At 56.1% G+C, this 17,662-nt stretch overlaps 1 protein-coding gene across 1 annotated transcript in view; it reads left to right on the forward strand.

The window, feature by feature from the left end:
* The first annotated feature begins 13,674 nt into the window (after positions 1-13,674).
* Positions 13,675-17,662, forward strand: part of LOC118018360 (paladin-like) — a 70,347-nt gene continuing 66,359 nt past the window's right edge. Inside the window, exon 1 of the mRNA XM_035016824.1 lies at positions 13,675-13,895. The gene's annotated coding sequence lies outside the window, so the exon portion shown is untranslated. The remainder of the gene's footprint in view (positions 13,896-17,662) is intronic.

Raw genomic sequence — 17,662 nt, forward strand, 5'->3', positions numbered from 1 at the left:
CAGCGCTCCCAGCCGCAGCTCGGGCAGGCCCAGGTGCCTCCCATGCCAGGATGGGGGAGCCCAGCAGATGCCCTGTCACCTTCCTGACACTGTGCCCCCTGTGCTCAGTGCCACTGGCTTGACAGGACAGGTTGCCATGGCAGCCGGGGATGGGGCCTGCAGGGCGGACAGTGGCTGGCCTTGGCCGAGCTCTCTGGCTTTTTAGAAGGGGCTGGCTTCCTGCCAGAGCCCAGGCCCTCCTGCTGCCCAGCCACCCCGCTGGCTTGGGCAGCCATGGCCACACCCGGAGCCCACTCCAGCTTCCCTGCCCTGGGAACTGGGAAGCTGAGCCAGCCCCGGGCACATGCCCCTTTTGCCCATTCCTCACACTCTACTAGAAAGGTCTGGTGTGCGCCTTTCTCCTCTGTTCCATGGTGAACCCCTCAGGAGTCTGGGTTGCGCCCAGCACATAGTGGCCTGTCTGGCATGTTTGTGGGATGGCTGAAAACACAAAAAAATGAATTCCCTCTCACCACCTAGAAGAGAGTCACGTTGCGAGACATAATCTGACCTGCTCTAGAGATGGCGTGTTCATCCCACAAAGCCTTATTAAGTGGCTACTACTATATACCATCCTTTGCTCTGGGTGGAGCCCAGCTATGAGTCCAGATGGACATGTCTCTGCTCTCATGGAGCTGACAGCCTCGGAGGTGGGGGAACATAAACAGCCGGTGGTGATGGGTGCCGTGCCGGGGATTATCCAGGGCTTGGCAACAGCGAGGGAATGAGCTGGTGGCTTCAGGTGGGGTGGCAGGGAAGGCCACTCCAAGGAGGCCACACTTGAGCAAAGGTCTAAGCAGAAGGAAGGAAGGCCTGGAGGAAGAGCATTCTAGGAAGAGGGATCAGCCAGCGCAAAGGCCCTGAGGAGGTCCTGTGGTTGGCCCGTTGGAAGAACTCAAGCAAGTTAGGCTGGAACTCAGTGGGTGAAGGGGCTGAGGAAGACAACACAGTCCCAAGCTGCTGGGCTTTCACATCAGGATGTGTGCGTCCCTGTAACCCCTACCTGGAGCAACATGTGGAACATGCTCAGCACCCCAGAAGGTTCCCTCAGGCCCCCCCACCCCAGGCAGTGTCGCCCCTCACCCAGGGGTGACCACTCTCTGACCTCGACCGTCACAGGCTAGTGTGGCCTGTCCTAGGACTTCAGTTTGGTGGAGGACATCTTCTGCCCCCTTCTCATCTCTACCTGGCTTCTCTCACTCCTGGAGTCTGTGGGATTCGCCCAGGATATTGTACGGGTAGTTCATTCATTTTAGTTGCTGGGGGTATTCCATTATGAGAGGACATCACAGTTTGTTTATCTACTCTCCTCTCGATGGATGTTTGAGTTGCTCCCAGGATTCTCAGCTGCTGATAGGGACCCCGTGCTCCAGGGCTGCCACCAGGGAGAAGGGAGGGGAGAGGGGGCTTTGGGACTTTAGGGCCACCCCCCTGGGGCTGTGCGGGGTCTTCCCCTCCCGCACCCTAGTCTTCCTTCCTCAGAGCTGGACCTTGAGACCTTGGGGAGGCATTTGGTGTGGGTGTGGCTGACTGTCATCTCCATTCCATGGGTTGTCCTTTCTAAAAAGTTGTGGTAAAATACACATGATCTAACATTGATCATTTTAACCACTTTTAAGTATACGGTACAGTGACAGCAAGTACATCTTCGTTGTGCAATCATCACCACCATCCATCTCCAGATTTCTCATTATCCCCCAGTGGAACTCTCTACCCATTAAACACTGAGGAGCAGAGGCTTTTGGAACAGTGGTTTTCCGAGGGGAGGCGGGAGGTGGCCTTCCCTGAGTGATGTGGGGGAAGCCAAGAGGAAGTGAGAGAGGGTGGAACAAAGGGATCTGTGGGGCAACCAGGGCCCCTGAGTGGAACACTCAGCATGCTCAGCTTCAAGACCCTGCTGGGGTTTTCCTGACTCCTGCACTGGGCTCTTCATTTCCTTCCTGCCCCCATCCTAGCTGCTCCCTCTCTCCCCCTACAGGCACAGAGGGCGTTTTAACCCCTTCACTGCCTTGTGCCAGCAACAGTTCAGCACTGCACCCGCACAGGCTGGGAGGTGGCTGGTGGCCCCACAAGATTTGTCTAGAGGTTTCTAAATGTCAGATGTCAGCTAGGTGTGAGGTCAGAGCCAGGAGACCAGCTTCCTGGGGGGTAGGAGGCGTGCTGAGTGGTGAGAGAAAGAAGGGCTTCATTCTCTTCTTAACCCCCTTGGGAAGGAGCCTCCTGGGGGAGTCTGGAGGTACAATATAATTAAGGTTTCTCCTGGTTCTGGAGGTTCCCACCAGCTTTGAAAGCCCTGGGGGTGTTAACAGCTGAAGACATCTGGGGTTGGAGTATGAGATGGGTATTTCTCAAATATTTGAAAGAAAGAGGTACTTAGTGAAATGTGATCTGGTGCTCCCACAGAGTGGGGGGAACTGGACCCTCTGAGGACTGAGGGGAGTGTCTGGGAAGGGGGTGTCAGATTCATGTTAGGAAAAAGACGAAAAACGTCCTCATGCCAGTCACAGTTCGGCAGGGAAGACTCCCTTGGGACCTCACTCCCTGTCCCTGGGAGGATTACAGTCGGGTGGCAGTTTACTGGCTGGACACAGGGCTCTGGAGTCAGAAAGGGCTGGGGGCCATTGGGTGAGTTCCTCAACCTCTCTGTGCCTCTGTTTCTTCATAAAATAGGAATAGTAATGGGATATACTTTTCAAAAAGTGAGGAATGAGGTTGTGGATATGAAGTTTAACACAGTGTGGAGCACTTAGAAAGCACCCCGTGAAGGACAGGGGTAATTGTGGGGAGCATTCTTGGATGAGGTGGTGGGGTTCCATTAAATCCTCACCAGGGATCCTTCAGCCCTGATGTTCCATGGAAGGGGAACCACGGGGCTCATTCTGACAGAGTTCAGAGTTGTCTGAGTTTGTCACCTGCCACCAGATGTCCCCCTACCCACCACAGATGGGATGTGAGGTGAGTACCTTGTGTTTCTGTGTAAGACAAGAGTTATTGAGTCCATTTGACAGATGAGGCCAGAGAAGTCCCTTGACTTGCCCAGTGTGGACGTGGTGAGGCAGGAGCTGGGTTAGGGCCTTGGGTCTCCGGAAGCCTGGTCAGGGCCTTGAACACCCGACCTGTCTGGGCAGGGCCCCTTGGTTTTCCGCTGAGCTAGGGGGTTTGCCTGACTGTCTTGCTGGGAACAAGGCTGGGTGAGGGGCACCAGGCATGGTTTTGAAGGAAGCTTCCTTCAGGTCTCAAGTGTGGAGTTCTCTGTCTTTGTCCCAGGAGGAGCCCCTGCCCAGGGCCTCTTGTGGACCTGCTATCGTGGACAGAGCCTGGCAGGTTTTGGCCTCAGGAGAGCCATCCTCAGATGAGTGATGTCACCATCTGAGCCTCATTGCTTTGGGGGGTGGGAGTAGTGGCTACATCCCAGTGTGGCTGAGAATAACCGACATGGTACATTCGAGAAAGCCCTTTGTAACCCAAAAAAACCCATAGATCTTGGCCCCAATCTTGGCATATGGTAAGTACTCCTTGTTTTCTCTGCCGACACTGCCTCTCACCGAGGGAGCCGCCTCCCTGCAGTGGTTGCCAGGGAGGCCTGGCCAGTTACACATGAATTCAGGAAGCTGCTCGTACATGCCATGGCCCGGGCTGGCATACAGACATGAACGGGGCACGTTCCCTGCCCTCTGGGAGCCCACTGCCTGGTGCTGGGACAGGCGAGCCACGACCCATGGGTCCCGCCGGGGGTGGCGGCCTTGTGGAGGGGCACTCCGAGCTCCCTTCCAGAGACCTGGCTGCCCCCGGTGGCCACCCCTTCAGGGTCCACTGCTGCCTTCACACGTAGGCTACCATCCGCCCAGGGCTGCTCCCAGAACGTGGCCGAGCCCAGCTGACACATTAGCTGGGCCACGCTTGCCAGAAGCAGAAGCAGGACTGCTTTACTGGGTAGCCTTTGCTTTGGCCACCCCCTCGGCCTGGCCGCAATGCATTCAGGCCTGTGCCAGATCTTGGGCTCTTCCTTCCCACCCTCCTTCCTGCAGCACCCTGCCCCCCACCCCCCACAGGTGTCAGGCCTGCAGGGCACTCTGAATACTCTCCCTCCTACCCCTGCCTCTCCACCCAGTCTTTCACCTGCATTCCCCCAGTAAGCCTCTGGCATGGCTAACTTTGCCTTGCGGTCTGCCTTCCAGGGGTCATTACTGACATCCAGTATAAAGTGGCACCTTCACTCTGGGTGGCAGGCCAGAGGGGACCTCAGATGTCTGTCTCAGATTGCTGGAGTGTGGGGGCTGCCAAGTGTTGTGGATGGAGAAGGGTGAGCTCTGAAGTCAGGCTGCCTGGTGAGAATCCCCTCTATGCCCCTTACCAGCTCTGTGCCCTGGGCAGGTTAGTTCACCTCCCCGAGCCTCAGTTTCCTCATCTGCTAAAGGAGATCAGGATGATTCCTGCCTCATCGGGATGGAGGCAGCCTTCAGTGAGTTAATGTGCACGGACTGTGACACAGAGGGAACGCTCAGTGTCTGTCCTTCCCTGTAGGAGGGAAGACGGTGCAGAGGAGGGAGCAAGATGCCATCTCTGAATCTGCTGTGTCTAGCTCCAGAAAGCACCCTGGGTTTGGTGGAGGGGCTGTATGTGCTTCTCTGAGCCTTGGCCAGCACCTTTTTTTTTTTTTTTTTTTAAGATTTTATTTATCTGTTTGAGAGAGAGCAAGAGAGAGAGAACAAGAGCATGAGCACAGGCAGAGGGAGAAGCAGGCTCCCCGCAGAGCAGGGAGCCCGATGTGATCCATCCCAGGACCCCAGGATCATGACCTGAGCCGAAGGCGGACACTTAACCGACTGAGCCACCCAGGCGCCCTGGTATTGACTTTTTTTTTTTTAAAGATTTTATTTATTTATTCATGAGAGACAGAGAGAGAGACAGAGGCAGAGGGAGAAGCAGGCTCCCCACGGAGCAGGGAGCCCGAGGTAGGGCTCGATCCCAGGACCCTGGGATCATGACGTGAGCCGAAGGCAGACGCTTAGCCAACTGAGCCACCCAGGCGCCCTGGCCGGCACACTCTTAAGAGGACTTGGCACCACCCGGCGCCCTATCAGCTGCAGGTGGGAGTGTTGCATTGGTGCTGATGGGTGGGGGAGGCTGGAATCTTAGCACAAGGGCAGGTGGCTGAGAGTTGGAATGGCCGATTGCAGCTGGAAGAACGCCTCAGAATTATTGGCCCAGTGGTTCCCCAAACACCAGACGTGACTACAGCCTTAGAACCAGCCAGGGGGGTTCTCCCAGTCTCCGGCCCTGGAGATCCCAGCGTAGGAGGACTGGAGTGGAGCCTAAGGGTCTGAGGCTGAACCTTTCTCGCTGGTGATTCAAATGGGCACACAGGCAGGCTGGGGAACGACTATCCAGTCCTGGCCTGAGATTTACCCCTGACTGCCAGGACAGTGAATGCCTGTCTCAGATGGCCTGCGGGGGGTGCCTGAACGGGCCCCCCAAGCCAGCCAAGCTTCAAGGGCCTCCGGTTTCTGAGAATATGCTTGGTGTGCCATTATGCTTCCGAGTTTGTTTTGGAGAAGAACAGCCTCTAATGAGCTGGCCTGTTTCCCTGTGGCTTTGAACTGCCCAGGCCCACTGCTGGGCGCCTCCAAGACCGCAAAGGGAGAGTGGGGTGGTATCTGTCCTTTCTGAGAGGCCTAGTTCTAGGCCATCACAGACAAAGAAGGAGACTGGGTCAGGTAGTGAGTTCCCAGTCTCTGGGAACAGTCAAGTGGAGGCAGGGACCACTACCTTTGGCAATTTCATACAGGGAATCCTTCCATGTCCGGCAGGGTGCACTGACTCGCCCCTTAGGCTTTGTTCCTGTAAACTGCCTTTATTACATCCATTGTATCCTGATGTAGGTGGGGGTGCAATGGTGTGATGTCGAGGGGTTGCCTTAAAATCCTCCAGCAAGAAAAGCAAAAGAGAAAAAGAGACAACAGGAGTTGGAGCAGGGGTGGCAAAATCGTGATAGTTGTCCTATCCGGATGATGGGTGCATAGAATCGAGTGTACTCGTCTCTGTTTTGGTGCGTATATAAAATGTTCAAAATAAAAACTAAAAATGACTTAGTTATCAGAACGTGTCCTAGATGCACGGGGTAAAAAATTCTACTGTACAAAAGGATAGTGAGTGGAAGGCCAGTCGGTTGCCCTTCCTTGGGCCCCATTTCCCCTTCGAGGGCTGAGCCCCCTTCCCAGCATCTTCCGTAGCCTGTAGACACTGAGGGTGGGTATACAAATCTATGAGCTCACTTTTAAAAATTATTTTAAAATAGATAACATATCTATGTGGAACAAAATTCAAATCCACAGGAAGGTGTATAGCAAAAAGCATCCCTCCTGTCCGAGGCCCCAGCCACCCAATTTCCTGGAGGCAACTAAAGTTACTGGTTTCTTACCTGTCCTTCAGAGACAGTCAGTGCGTGTGTTTGTGTGTGCGTGCGTGTGTGCATAGCTTCTCGAGTGTTAGAATATTAGATTCTGTTCTGTACTTTCTTCCCATTTCCCTCCCATTGCCTCCCCTCCCTCCTTCCCCTCCAACTTCTGCAGAGTTGAGTGAATGATTTTCCTGAACCCACAGCACCTTCTCATCATTGATATGCGCGAGGCTTTTCTCTTGTGTTGTTCTCTTTGTTTTCCCTTCATCTTATTCCTTTTTCTCATAAGCACCCATGGGAGTTTGACAAATGTTTTCACATAATGTACATATCCTCACTCTGATATTGTTCTGTGTATAAGCATTGTTGCTTTCCATCCATGGTATTATGTGGCCAATCGAGCTCTGTTTCTTAGTTTATCCCAGAATACTGCATTTTCACGCTCGCTCCCCATTTCTGTGTGTACACCTGGACTGTTGAGTGTAACTTGCCCAAGATTCCATGGTTGGAATCCATGTGACTTACCCATTCCTCTGGAGACGGGCCCTGATGCTGACTCCGGCCCTGCATCGTCACGGACAACCCTGCCCTGATCGTCCGTGTCCATGTCCATGTGTGGACGCTGCTCCCAGCTCTAGACATCCTTTCCCATCAGCCCACATACATCTGCCTCGTATTTTAAGACATCGGCGTGGTATTTCCTGTTTCTGGATGCTGCAGAGTTTAGCTAGCCATCAGCTGTCTGTCCACAGACATTTTGCTTGATCCCAATCTTTCACCACCATGAAGTGTGAGCACCCTTGTCCAGTTGTCAATCTGTGCATGTGTACAAATGTAGGGGAAACTCGTGGGGGTGCAGCTGCTGAAGTAGAGTCTGTACAGTAGTTGTCATATGGACAGACGTTGTCGGGAGGTGTGACAGTGCCCCTTTCCTGCCGCCACTTCCCCAAAAAAGCTGTCTTCTAGCACTAAGGTTCTTTGAGGCTCAGACAGGGTGAGTGACTGGGCTGGGATGACACAGCTAGTGAGTGTTAATACTGAGACTAGAGTCCAGGAGACTGAGCCAGGGCTAGTGATCTTTTCAAGGCATTTGGCTGGCTCCTGTGTGTCCCGAGCTGCTTGGAGCCGGGGACCTTCCCTGTAAGTCTAGGGGCCTCCGTCTCTCCTGGAAAGGATCTGGTAAGCAAGCATTGCCCACTGGTCCACTGAGGGGTCGGCCCAGGAGCTTGCCACTCGGAGGTCCTGGGAAGATGCTGTGTCAGGCCTCTGTAGCTCCCTTCACCCCCGCCCTGCCCCCACCTCCCCTACAGCATCTTCATAAATGGCTCTGTCAGAGTGAGGCATCCTTGGGAGCCTGAGTGATGTTGCTTGGAGACAACTGGGCAACAGATCTGGGTTATTTAAAGGAGAGAGAGGGAGGGAGGGAAGGGGTGACAGCCTGTTTATTCAGGAGTGGATGATCTCCCTGCCACAGGGTTTGGCAGACCCCCTCTCAAGCTCCCCCCACCTCCTGCCTCATTATTCCCAGTGTCCAGGGCCTGGGATTCTGCAGTGAGACCCAGCAGAAGGCCACTGAGAGCTCCCTCTTGATAGCAGTAGGGCAGGGGATTCGCTGAATGTTCTAGGGAGGCACTAAGCAAACGCTGGCTAAGGAAGGCAGAAGAGGGAAGACAGGGAGGCAGAGGAACAAGGCCTCGGAGGGAACCTTCTGATGATGTTAGTAGCCATAACAACTAGTATGTATTGAGCTTCCTCTCCAACAACTCATTTTTAAGAGCTTTAAAAAGCCCTGTCGAGGTAGATGTGACTATTTCCATTTTATAAATGTGGAAACAGAGGCTCAGAGGGGCTCAGAGGTCACACAGCTAAGAAGTGGCAGAAACTGAATTTAAACTCAGGTCTGTCTGATGCCGAAACTGGAACGAATCCCTGTACGTGGCTAGAGTTGGTAGGGCCCTGGCAGGGCACCCACTGCATCCTGACCTGGAAGGTCATGCTGAGTGCCCCCATCCCTGCTCCCCCAGCACCTGGGTCCCACCGCCCCTCTGCCGAAACACCGCACTGGGAAATGATCAGTTCCCTTGTCTGCCTCTCCCACTGGTTGGTGAGCACCTAGGGCAGGGTGGGATCTTGCTTATCTCTGAGCCCAGGGTCAGGCATATTGTAGGTACTTAGAGAACATGGTCACACGGAGCTCAGATGCCTGAGACAGGGTCCTCACTGTCAGTCTGACGGCCCTGCAGAGCCCGAAGGACAGTGTCCTCCTCCAGGGCGTCCCTGCCCCAGCGGGACCGACCTGGGCCCTTCAGCATTTTGCTGGGGCTGGTTTCAGATCTGCACCCTCTTGCTGTCTTGCTGGGATCCAGCTTCCAGGTTCCTGGGCAGGCGTGGTCTGATCAGCTGGGAGCCCTTCAAAGCACAGGGTAGAGTGGTGAAGGCCTCTGGGTGTGGGAGCAGGGGGTATCTGGCCCTGGGTGGTCTGGGATGCCCCACTAGAAGGAATTTAACTCTTCAGTGCCCTAGCTTTTAGAGAGAGGACAGCTCAAACTGAGCTAGGCCTAATTCTGGTGAGTAGGATGGGAGTAGGGAGGTGGGGGCAGAATGGGGAGGGACAAGTCAATACATGCGTGGGTCCTGGTCTTGTGCTGTAACAAAAATGTCAGCCCCATAAAAACAGGACCTTGTTTGCCTCATTCCCTGCTCAGAGCCTACAACAGGGCTTAGCATAGAGAAGGAGCTCTGTAAATGTTTGTTGACTGACTGATTGAGCAACTGACTGAATGAATAAATGAATGAAATATTTGTTGAATGAAAGAACCAGGATTTCTTCTCCCTTTTCTCTCTTCTTCTGATGGAGCACTCTCTCTGTTGTTCCTGAGGAATGTTCTGGAGACAGAATGACCCTCCTCTCATATATCCTGGGCAGTCTTCAGTTAGGCACTGAGTGGTACTGGGGGGAGGGAGGGGAGGTCCCCCTGCCCTTGGGGACAGCATTTTCACACTGTAGGTCATAGGTAAAATCAGTTTTGTGTACCGCAATTGGCAAAAACAAAAAGAAACAGGACAGGATAGACTAGAAAGGATCAGAATGCATCACACACAGAAGGCTAAGCATTTTGTTGTGGCACACACACATTTTCATGGCTCTGGGTAGCTGGTGGTCCCAATGTAAAACGTATTTCTTACTTCGAGTCTCAGTCACCAAAATTGGAATCCGATGTGTGAATTTCAGTCATGGTAGATCTTATTCTTGAACCTAGACGTGGAAGAGTATAAGCAATAAAATTAATGATCCTGCTGATAAGTATGATGCCAATTATTGAACATGTGTCCCATGCCAGGTAAGGGTGCTCAGGTCTAGGGCCCTGCACAGAGGTGAGGGGGAAAGAATCCAGAGCAGACAGAGATCCTGTTAGCAGGGAAGACTGCCTGGAGGAGGTAGAACGTGACCTCGGCCTTGAAGAACCCCTCTGCCCTGGCAGGTTCAGGGCTGGGTCAGAGTGCAAGCTCGGGTGGCACTAATAGGAACGCTAGAAAGAGGTGCCATCGGTGAGCTCTGGCTGAGTGCCAGGCACCCCTTCATTCCTCCAGACACTCCTGGGAGGCAGGAACCACTCACATCATTTTACAAATGAGGAAAATGAGACTCGAAAAATGTGGGGGCTTTTAGGGTAGGGAACGTTATGGAGGCTAGATCCAGGGCAAGTCTGCCCTGCTCAGAGCCCGCGTCTGTATAAGGCCTGGGCCATACATGGGAGGGGCTTGAACAGAAGAGGGGTGCTGGGTCCTGGAGATGGGGCAGTGGGCCTGGAAGGCCAGGCAGGTGCAGCAGGACCCCAGATAGCCAGGGCAGGTGGGAAATGGTCTAGGCTGGGACTCAGACAGCAGCTGTGATCACCTGAGGCTCAGAGGCTACCTGGCTCAGGGGAAAGACCGCAGACTCCAAGACACCCACTCAGCCTGGAGGGCCCACGTAGGTCCCAGGTCTCGACCAAAGCAGTGCCCTGGGGAGCAAGGCTAGGTCGGCTCCCTGCTCTGACTCTGTCCTTGTCTCGGGCCCAGCCTCCTACGGCCTGTGGTGGGCTTGGCAGGGAGCAAGAAGCAGAGAAGAGCAGGAGGGCCTGTTTCTCATCTTTCGTCAAGTCTCATCTTTGCTGGTTTGAACTCAGCTCCTCTGCTTTCCGGCGAGTCATTTGTGCCTGTCAAGGAAATAATTCTTGGCTCTAGTGTTCCCATGAGGGAACTGGGGTTCCCGCAGCTTATGTTTCTGGGCAGGGACTGGACGTGGGAGTTCTCTTCCAAGAGAACCAGCACCTGGCTTGCTTGGGCAGAGGGGGCTGTGGAGGCCACAGACAATCCTGGAAGTGTGACTAGTAGGGTTATTGGCTATTCTGTGTAGCTTTGGGCTGCGATAGGTTGGTTTGTGTGTGTGCGACACATATTCACGTGTATACACATGCTCACTTGTGTGTCCACCTCACGCCCGTTGGACACTTGGGCCCACGTGCCTACCCTTATTCACACCCCTGCAAACATGAGCTCACACATGAGGAACACAAGCACCTATGTATGCACACACAAGTGCACACATTTGTACAGGGCCATCTGTGGGGCCCCGGCATCCTTTAGATGATGACGTGATGTCTTGGGTGCCGTATGTACATGTCGAATGTGGGGTGGTCATAGTGCTGGTGGGGGTGCCATAAGAGTGGGTGTAGGTCCGGAGCCTTCTGGTTTTTGAAGTCCTGTTCTGGGACCATTCATCCCTTTCTAGGGACTTTTGGCCTTCTGCTCTGAGCTTCCAGATCTCTTAGGAAGCTTCTGGGGCAGTTTGGGCTGAAAGAGTTGGCACAAGGGATTCTTCCCTCCTGCTTCGGGCCGGGGAGAGAGCAGAGTGTCTTCTCTTGGTCATACTTAGGGCCGCTCTGTGTCCCTTCCTTCTTCTCTCCCTCAGTATTCAGCTCTCTTTCCCTCCCAGGCCCAGGGTGGGGCACATCTGGTCCTGAGCCTTTCTTGTGGTTGGGGGGTACTCCTAGCCCCAAGACCAGCAGGGACTTGGCAGAACTTCAGGAGCTGGGGGTGGGCTGGTGAGGCGGGGCACTGTGGTCTAGATGGAGTGTCTGGGGTGACCCTGAAACACCTGAGGCCTCCAGTCCTTTACTTCTGGGGTCTACCAGCTGAGCCTTGGGGCTGTGCGTCGGAGCTAGAAGGGCTGTGATTGCTGGCTCTCCTGGGGACACCTCTACCCTAGGCTTTTCTGCTTGATTCAACAAGAACACCTACTGTGTGCATGGTGACTACAAATGCAGGAGTTTGGTACTGCTCTGGGGACCAAAAGACAGGTCAGAGTCAGAATTTTGTCTTCCAGGAGCTCCGTCTTAGAGGAATAGATGCAGACACAGCCCCCGGCATCTGCTGGACAGTGAGGGAGGGGGAGAAGCATGTATGCACACGTGTGTATTTGTGTGCGTGTGCATGTGTGTGTGTGCGTGCTCATGCTAGCGCGGGGGCATGCATGCTTACTTTAGCCCCCGGCCTCAAGGGGGGCAGTACCCAGGAATGCAGCAGCCTCAGGATGGCAGGCAGAGGCATCAGTGGGGCATCTGGCAGGGGATGGGGTGAATTATGGGGTTGTGGCAAGAGGAGGAAGGAAGGGAATGGCGCCCAAGGATGGAGCCTACCATGGGCAGCGTTCTAGCCCCAAGCATTAGGCACCCCAGCTCTCTGGCTTTTCAAGACCTCCTTGAAGGCGGACAGACCAGCTTATGGATGAGGAACTTGGGGATCAGAGAGCTTATGTCACGTTTCCCACACCACACAGCCCGTAGACTGCGAGCCAGTCTGAGTCTCGCTTTGCCGGACTCTGAAGGCGGTCAGGAGTGCTTCCCCAGCGGCTCCTGGACTTCCTCTGCCCTTCTTCTGGCACATCTTGGGTGGGGCAGAGGCAAGCCTGGAGCGGAAGGCAAGTCTTCCCTGGGCCTCAGTTTCCCCACCCACTAAAGTAGGGGTAATAACAGTACTTTTTCATAAACTCATCTAGGTGAATGAAGCATTTGAAACCTAGGTGCTGGAGACCTGATAAGAGAACCACAGACGACAACCATTCCTTTTGTCCTCATTTATTCCCAGGGCTGACGGGGGGTGGGGGGGGGCATGCGTGCCCCTCTTCCAGCCCGTCGCCCTCTGGCCAGCGCTGCCTCCTTCCTGGGGAGATCCGGCTCCCCCACCTCCCTCTCCAGCCCTGAGTGGGGGCGAGACAGGTAGTGACAGGTGGGAAGAAGGATTTCCCGAGTGTGGAGAGAGGGAGGAAGTGACTCGCTAACCACAACAAAGCCAGTCTCCCGGAGAGGAAGCGGCGGCGAGAGAGTGAAGGCACGTGGGCGCCGGCGGGGGCGTGCGAGCCACCGGCCCGCGTGGGCTGCCGGGGCGTGGGGACCGGGAGCCGGGCATCCAAGGGGCGGGGATTGGGCGTGTCACCGCCGGCACTCAGGGGATGGGGGCAGAGGGTCCCCTCCCCTTCCGAAGTTTCTGCCTCGCGCTTCCCTTTAAGCCTCAGGGCTGAGGGGCGTCCAGGGCTTGGGAGGAGCCCAGGACTGAGCGGACAGTCGGCTCTGTGCCCGTGGACACTGGAGTGGCTGAGGCCCAGACAGGGCAATCGCCCAGCTCAGGTTGCACAGCACACTGAAGCATTTATTCAGGCTCCGATGCTCCTCTGGGTCCCGCCGAGGCACGGCCGGGCTTTAAAAAAGCAGAGAGGGGCGAAGGAAGCCCTGGCCCGCGGATCTCCCGGGAAGCCGGAGTCTGGGAGGGGGTGTGGCGCCGAGAGCATTGGCTTCTTTCTCCAGCCAGGCTGGATGGAGGGTTTGGGCATCTTCCAGAAGGAGCCGAGCTAATGACAAGGGAAGAGGAATTGGCTTCTCAGGCAGTCTCCCCCGCCCCAAACTTTTCCTCCCGGCGGAGGGTGGGCGGGCAGAGGGAGGAAGCGGGGCCGGAGAAGGTGGGGCCAGGCTTTCCCTCTCCGCCCGGGAGTCGCGGCTCTGGGATGCCAATCCGGACGCGGCTGGGGTGAGTGTCTCTTTAAATCCGAGCCCCCCGCCCCCTCGGCGGTTGGGGCGGGGGCTCAGGCGGGCCAGGGGCGGGCGCGGTGATTGGCGGCCCGCCCGGGTCCGCCCCTCGGCGTGGGGGGCGCGGGGCGCCGAGCTGCGCGCTGGGGCTGGGGCGCGCATCTTCCACCACCGACGAGCGCGGGCTGCGGTTCTCCTGGCCTCGGCTGGTTGCGCCCGGCCTGCCCGCCTCCGGAGCCGCCTCTGCCCACGGATGGGCTGGGGAAGTGGGGAGGAGCGAGCCGGAGCCCGCGCGGGGCGCGCCCAGCCGCTGCCTGACTCGGCGCCCGCAGTCCGGGCGCAGCGCGCCAGCCGCAGGAGCGCGGATGCCCCCCGGAGCCGCGGGCTGGCAGGTATCGACGCGTCCGGACCCGGAGCTGGCGATGGGAGGGCAGCTCCGGAGTCCCCTGGGCACCCCCTTGCCCGGGGCGGCTGAGACCACCCACTCCCCATCCCCGGCTGTGCACGCCTCCTGGGCTCCGGGAGAGGAGAGGTTCTGGGCTCCCATCCAAACCCGCACGGTATTGGTGCCTGGGAGAGAAGCGGGACCTCAATAAAGAGTGGGCGGTTATTGAGTCGTTTGCCGGGCGCTGGGCTGTCTCCTCCCCCAAGGTTTCCCTCGCACTGGGGTAAACGTGGGCTGGCGGCACCTCCACTCTTCGGGGCTAGGCCCGGGGCACGGCCCCCGGAGCCAGGCTCACTGAGCAGTTGGGAGGAGGGAAGCCATCTCATGATCCACACATGGGGTCCCTGGGCTCATCTTTAACGGGCTTGAGGCCCATGGGACTGGTTGGAGTTATGAGGTCCCAGTGGGCTCAAGCTTTGATTCTGAGCCCCTCTGGCTCTGTCCCTCTGCAGGCTTGGGTCTCCTGGGAGAGTCCCTTTTCATCTTCAGAGTTTTTTCCTGAAGAGTCAGTGACTTGTCAGAAAGCAGAGTGGGGTGTGGGAGAGCCGCTGGACCTGCCTCTAAAGTGGCCAGGATGATTGGAACCTGTTCTTATCTCTTGGGGAGTCAGAGATGGAAGAAAGTGTCCTGGCTTCAGGAAGCTTCTGGGATTTTTTACTCTCCCAACCAAAGGTCTAGGCACCAACTCCTTGGCTTCTGTGCAGAGCAGCTGGACCCGGTGACTGGGCACCTCTTAAATGTCAGGCCCCCGGCTCTGCTGGGGAGGATGGGAGTGTGGGAGGACTCGGGGGGTGCTGTCCTCAGGTGGCTCAGCCCTATGGGGAATGCAAGACAAATATACAGAAAGTCTGTTGATACAGGCTTCCCATACCAGTCCTGGACTAATAATAGTGGAAATGCCAAGAGGCTCCACGTGATTAATTGCTAAATGAGTGATGTAGGCTGCCATCGCTGGGGGGGCTGGAATCCCATTCTCAGGCAATCATATGCATATGTTTAAATCTATTTAAAATGTTCCAGCACCATACCCCTCCCCTCCCTGTTATCCTGCTCCTAGTGAGGACCTCTCCACCTCCATGGACCGGGAGCCGCAGGAGGATTCAGGAGATTCTCTTGCTTGTATGCGCCCCCAGCCCCACTCTCGGGTTTTTTTTCCTGCTGGTAGATTTCTGAAGAAACCCATTTGGTTTTTGGAGTCAGGCCAAGCACGGGACTCTCCCAGCTTCCCTGGGGCCTCTGAGGTTTGAGGTCTAGATCCAACCTTATGGGAGGTTCAGAGGCCAGCAGGGAGGAAGTCTTCATTTCATTTCTGAAGAGCCTCTATTGCCAGGGGCTGGGGATGAGGTTGGAAGGCTGGAGGCCCTGAGCCAGGGTTTCCTGTGAGCACAGACAGGCGCTCTCTCCTTTGCCGGCCATCAGGTATTGAAGGTGGCGTGATGGAGGTGGCGGGGGGAGGGTAGGACAGGGTTGGCTTGATGTGGGTGGTCCCGGGGCAGCACTGACCTCACTCTGAGGTTCTGCTATGTCTGGGGGCTCTGCCCCCTCCCCCATCGTCCCTGGCAGGTTTCTGCTTTTCTGGAACACTTTGTGGAGGCAGCATTGTGCTCATGGCCTTGGGCGCTATTCTGGGAGAGGGTGTGCTGAGCTCACCCCACGGCCCGTGGCTGGCATTGTGAGCACTCGTGTGAATACACCCACCCGCCTCCAAGCAGTTGGCACACACAGGGTCACCCGGGCACAGGTGTGCACAGAGATGTGTGCATGCTTGGGTCTGCAGCCGTGTGGGCAGAGACAGGAACTGGATGCAGATGTGAATGAAGACAGACACAGGAAGGTGACAGAGGTGGGCACGCAACCCAGGGGAACAGATGTGTGAAGGGGCAGACAGCGTGGACACATAAGCGTGGACCACACGTGGGCCACAGACTCTATATAAGCAGATTACGCCTTCACGGGGACTCGAGCCTCCCCACGCAAGAGGCAGATGTGTAAAGGGCAGGCATATGGATGACGAGCATGGATGTGAGCTGCCATTCACAGACAGGAGGTGTGGAGTCACAAGGAAGTAGCTCGAGTACCAGGCAGCCATGGAGTTGGCTGTGGGCCTGCTGAGTCGCCTGACAGGAAGGCCAGGACATGGACAGAGGTGGGTTCCAAGATGGAGTCTGAGGTGTGCACTAAGTTATCCTTGTGACTCTGCGCGGTAGCAGGAAATTGTCCCATTTAGGGTGGTGGTGGTGCAGGTGATCTGTGGTGTGGCTTTGTTTCTAGGTCCCCACTGGGGTTTGAAGCTCCCAAAAGGCTTAGTATTCTCTCTTTTACTCTGAGACTCATTTGACCTCCCTACTCCCTAAGTTACAGGGCTGGGTGCATGCCCTAAGCACCAGCAGGGGCTCCTTGAACCTTTAAGTCTCATCTTCCTTGGGTTTCCAGAAGTTTCCTGAAGTGAGGCTGTGTGGCCTGGGTAGGGAAGGAACCTGGCTGGGGACTCTCCTTTTGAGCCCAAGCCTGAGGGTCTCTGGCAGGGAAGGGACCATTCTTTTTTTTTTTAAAGTTTATTATTTTTTTAATAGTAATTTCTACACCCAACATGGGGCTCGAACTCATGACCCTGAGATCAAGAGTCACGGGCTGTACCGACTGAGCCAGCCAGGTGCCTCAGGAAGAGCCAGGGGCCTCAGGAAGAGACCATTCTTAGGGAAGAGAAAAGGCAGACATGCGTGGGGGGGGGGTGTCTTTGATGAGACTATTGCCCTCAGGTGCCCCCTCCCCTAAACCCTGGGCTTGGCCAGGGAAGGGGGCCCCCAGTTCTGGCTGTCATCACTTCGGTTCTGCCCAACCTGGAGATTGGGAGCCAGCCCAGAGTCTAGACACAGTTTGACACTAACCCACTGCACGACCCTGGGCAAATTACTTAACGTCTGAATTAATTTACCTTTAGCAGAAAACTCCTCATCTTTAAAATGGGGCCAGTCACCCCCAGCCCCTGAGGGTGTTTTGAGGGTTAAATGGGAGAAAATCAGCGGAAGGCATGTGGCCCAGGGTATGGTACAGAGTGAGTACTGTCTCTGCAGCTTTGATGACGAGCCTTCCCCTGTGGCCAGGACCCCCCAGAGCTGCAGCCAGGGGCCTGGCCAGGCAAGCGGGGCAGGCACGCACCTCTCACTAGAAAGCTGGAGGGCTTTGTCCTCAACCCTTGCCCACCAGCCACTCCATAATCCCGTGGGATCTCCACATGCAGGGTCAGGAAATGGCAGGCAGGGCGTATGGAGGCTTGGGCCTGCTGCCTGCCAGGCCTCTGGGAGGGGAGCCAGTGGTTTGCTAAGAATAGCCCCAGATCATGGCTCTGCGTCCCAGCGGGCAGCCGGGTGCCTCCCTGGTATGGGCCAAGGTGCTTGCCGGCCCTTTGACGTTTTGTAGAGCCGGCACTCAGCACAGGAGTGGGCCTGCAAGCAGCCTCAGTCTGGGAAGAGGCTCTGTTGCTCTTCTTGGGTCTTTGGCTGGGACCTGGGGAAAGAGAAGGCTTGGGAAGAACTGGCCATTCAAATCTCTGAGTTCCTCTTCTATGCAGAGCTTGTCACCTGCTCCCTGACCATCTTCCTACCCGCCAGTGGATCTGTAGCGGCTAAGAACACTGGTTCGGGAACCGTACCACCAGGGTCTGAGTTTCGGGTCCTACTCTCATTAGCTGTGCGCCCCTGGGCAGCTCACTTT

The sequence above is a fragment of the Mirounga leonina genome, unplaced genomic scaffold (assembly GCF_011800145.1).
Source record: "Mirounga leonina isolate KUSES-001 unplaced genomic scaffold, KU_Mleo_1.0 Mir_106, whole genome shotgun sequence".
Taxonomy (NCBI): domain Eukaryota; kingdom Metazoa; phylum Chordata; class Mammalia; order Carnivora; family Phocidae; genus Mirounga; species Mirounga leonina.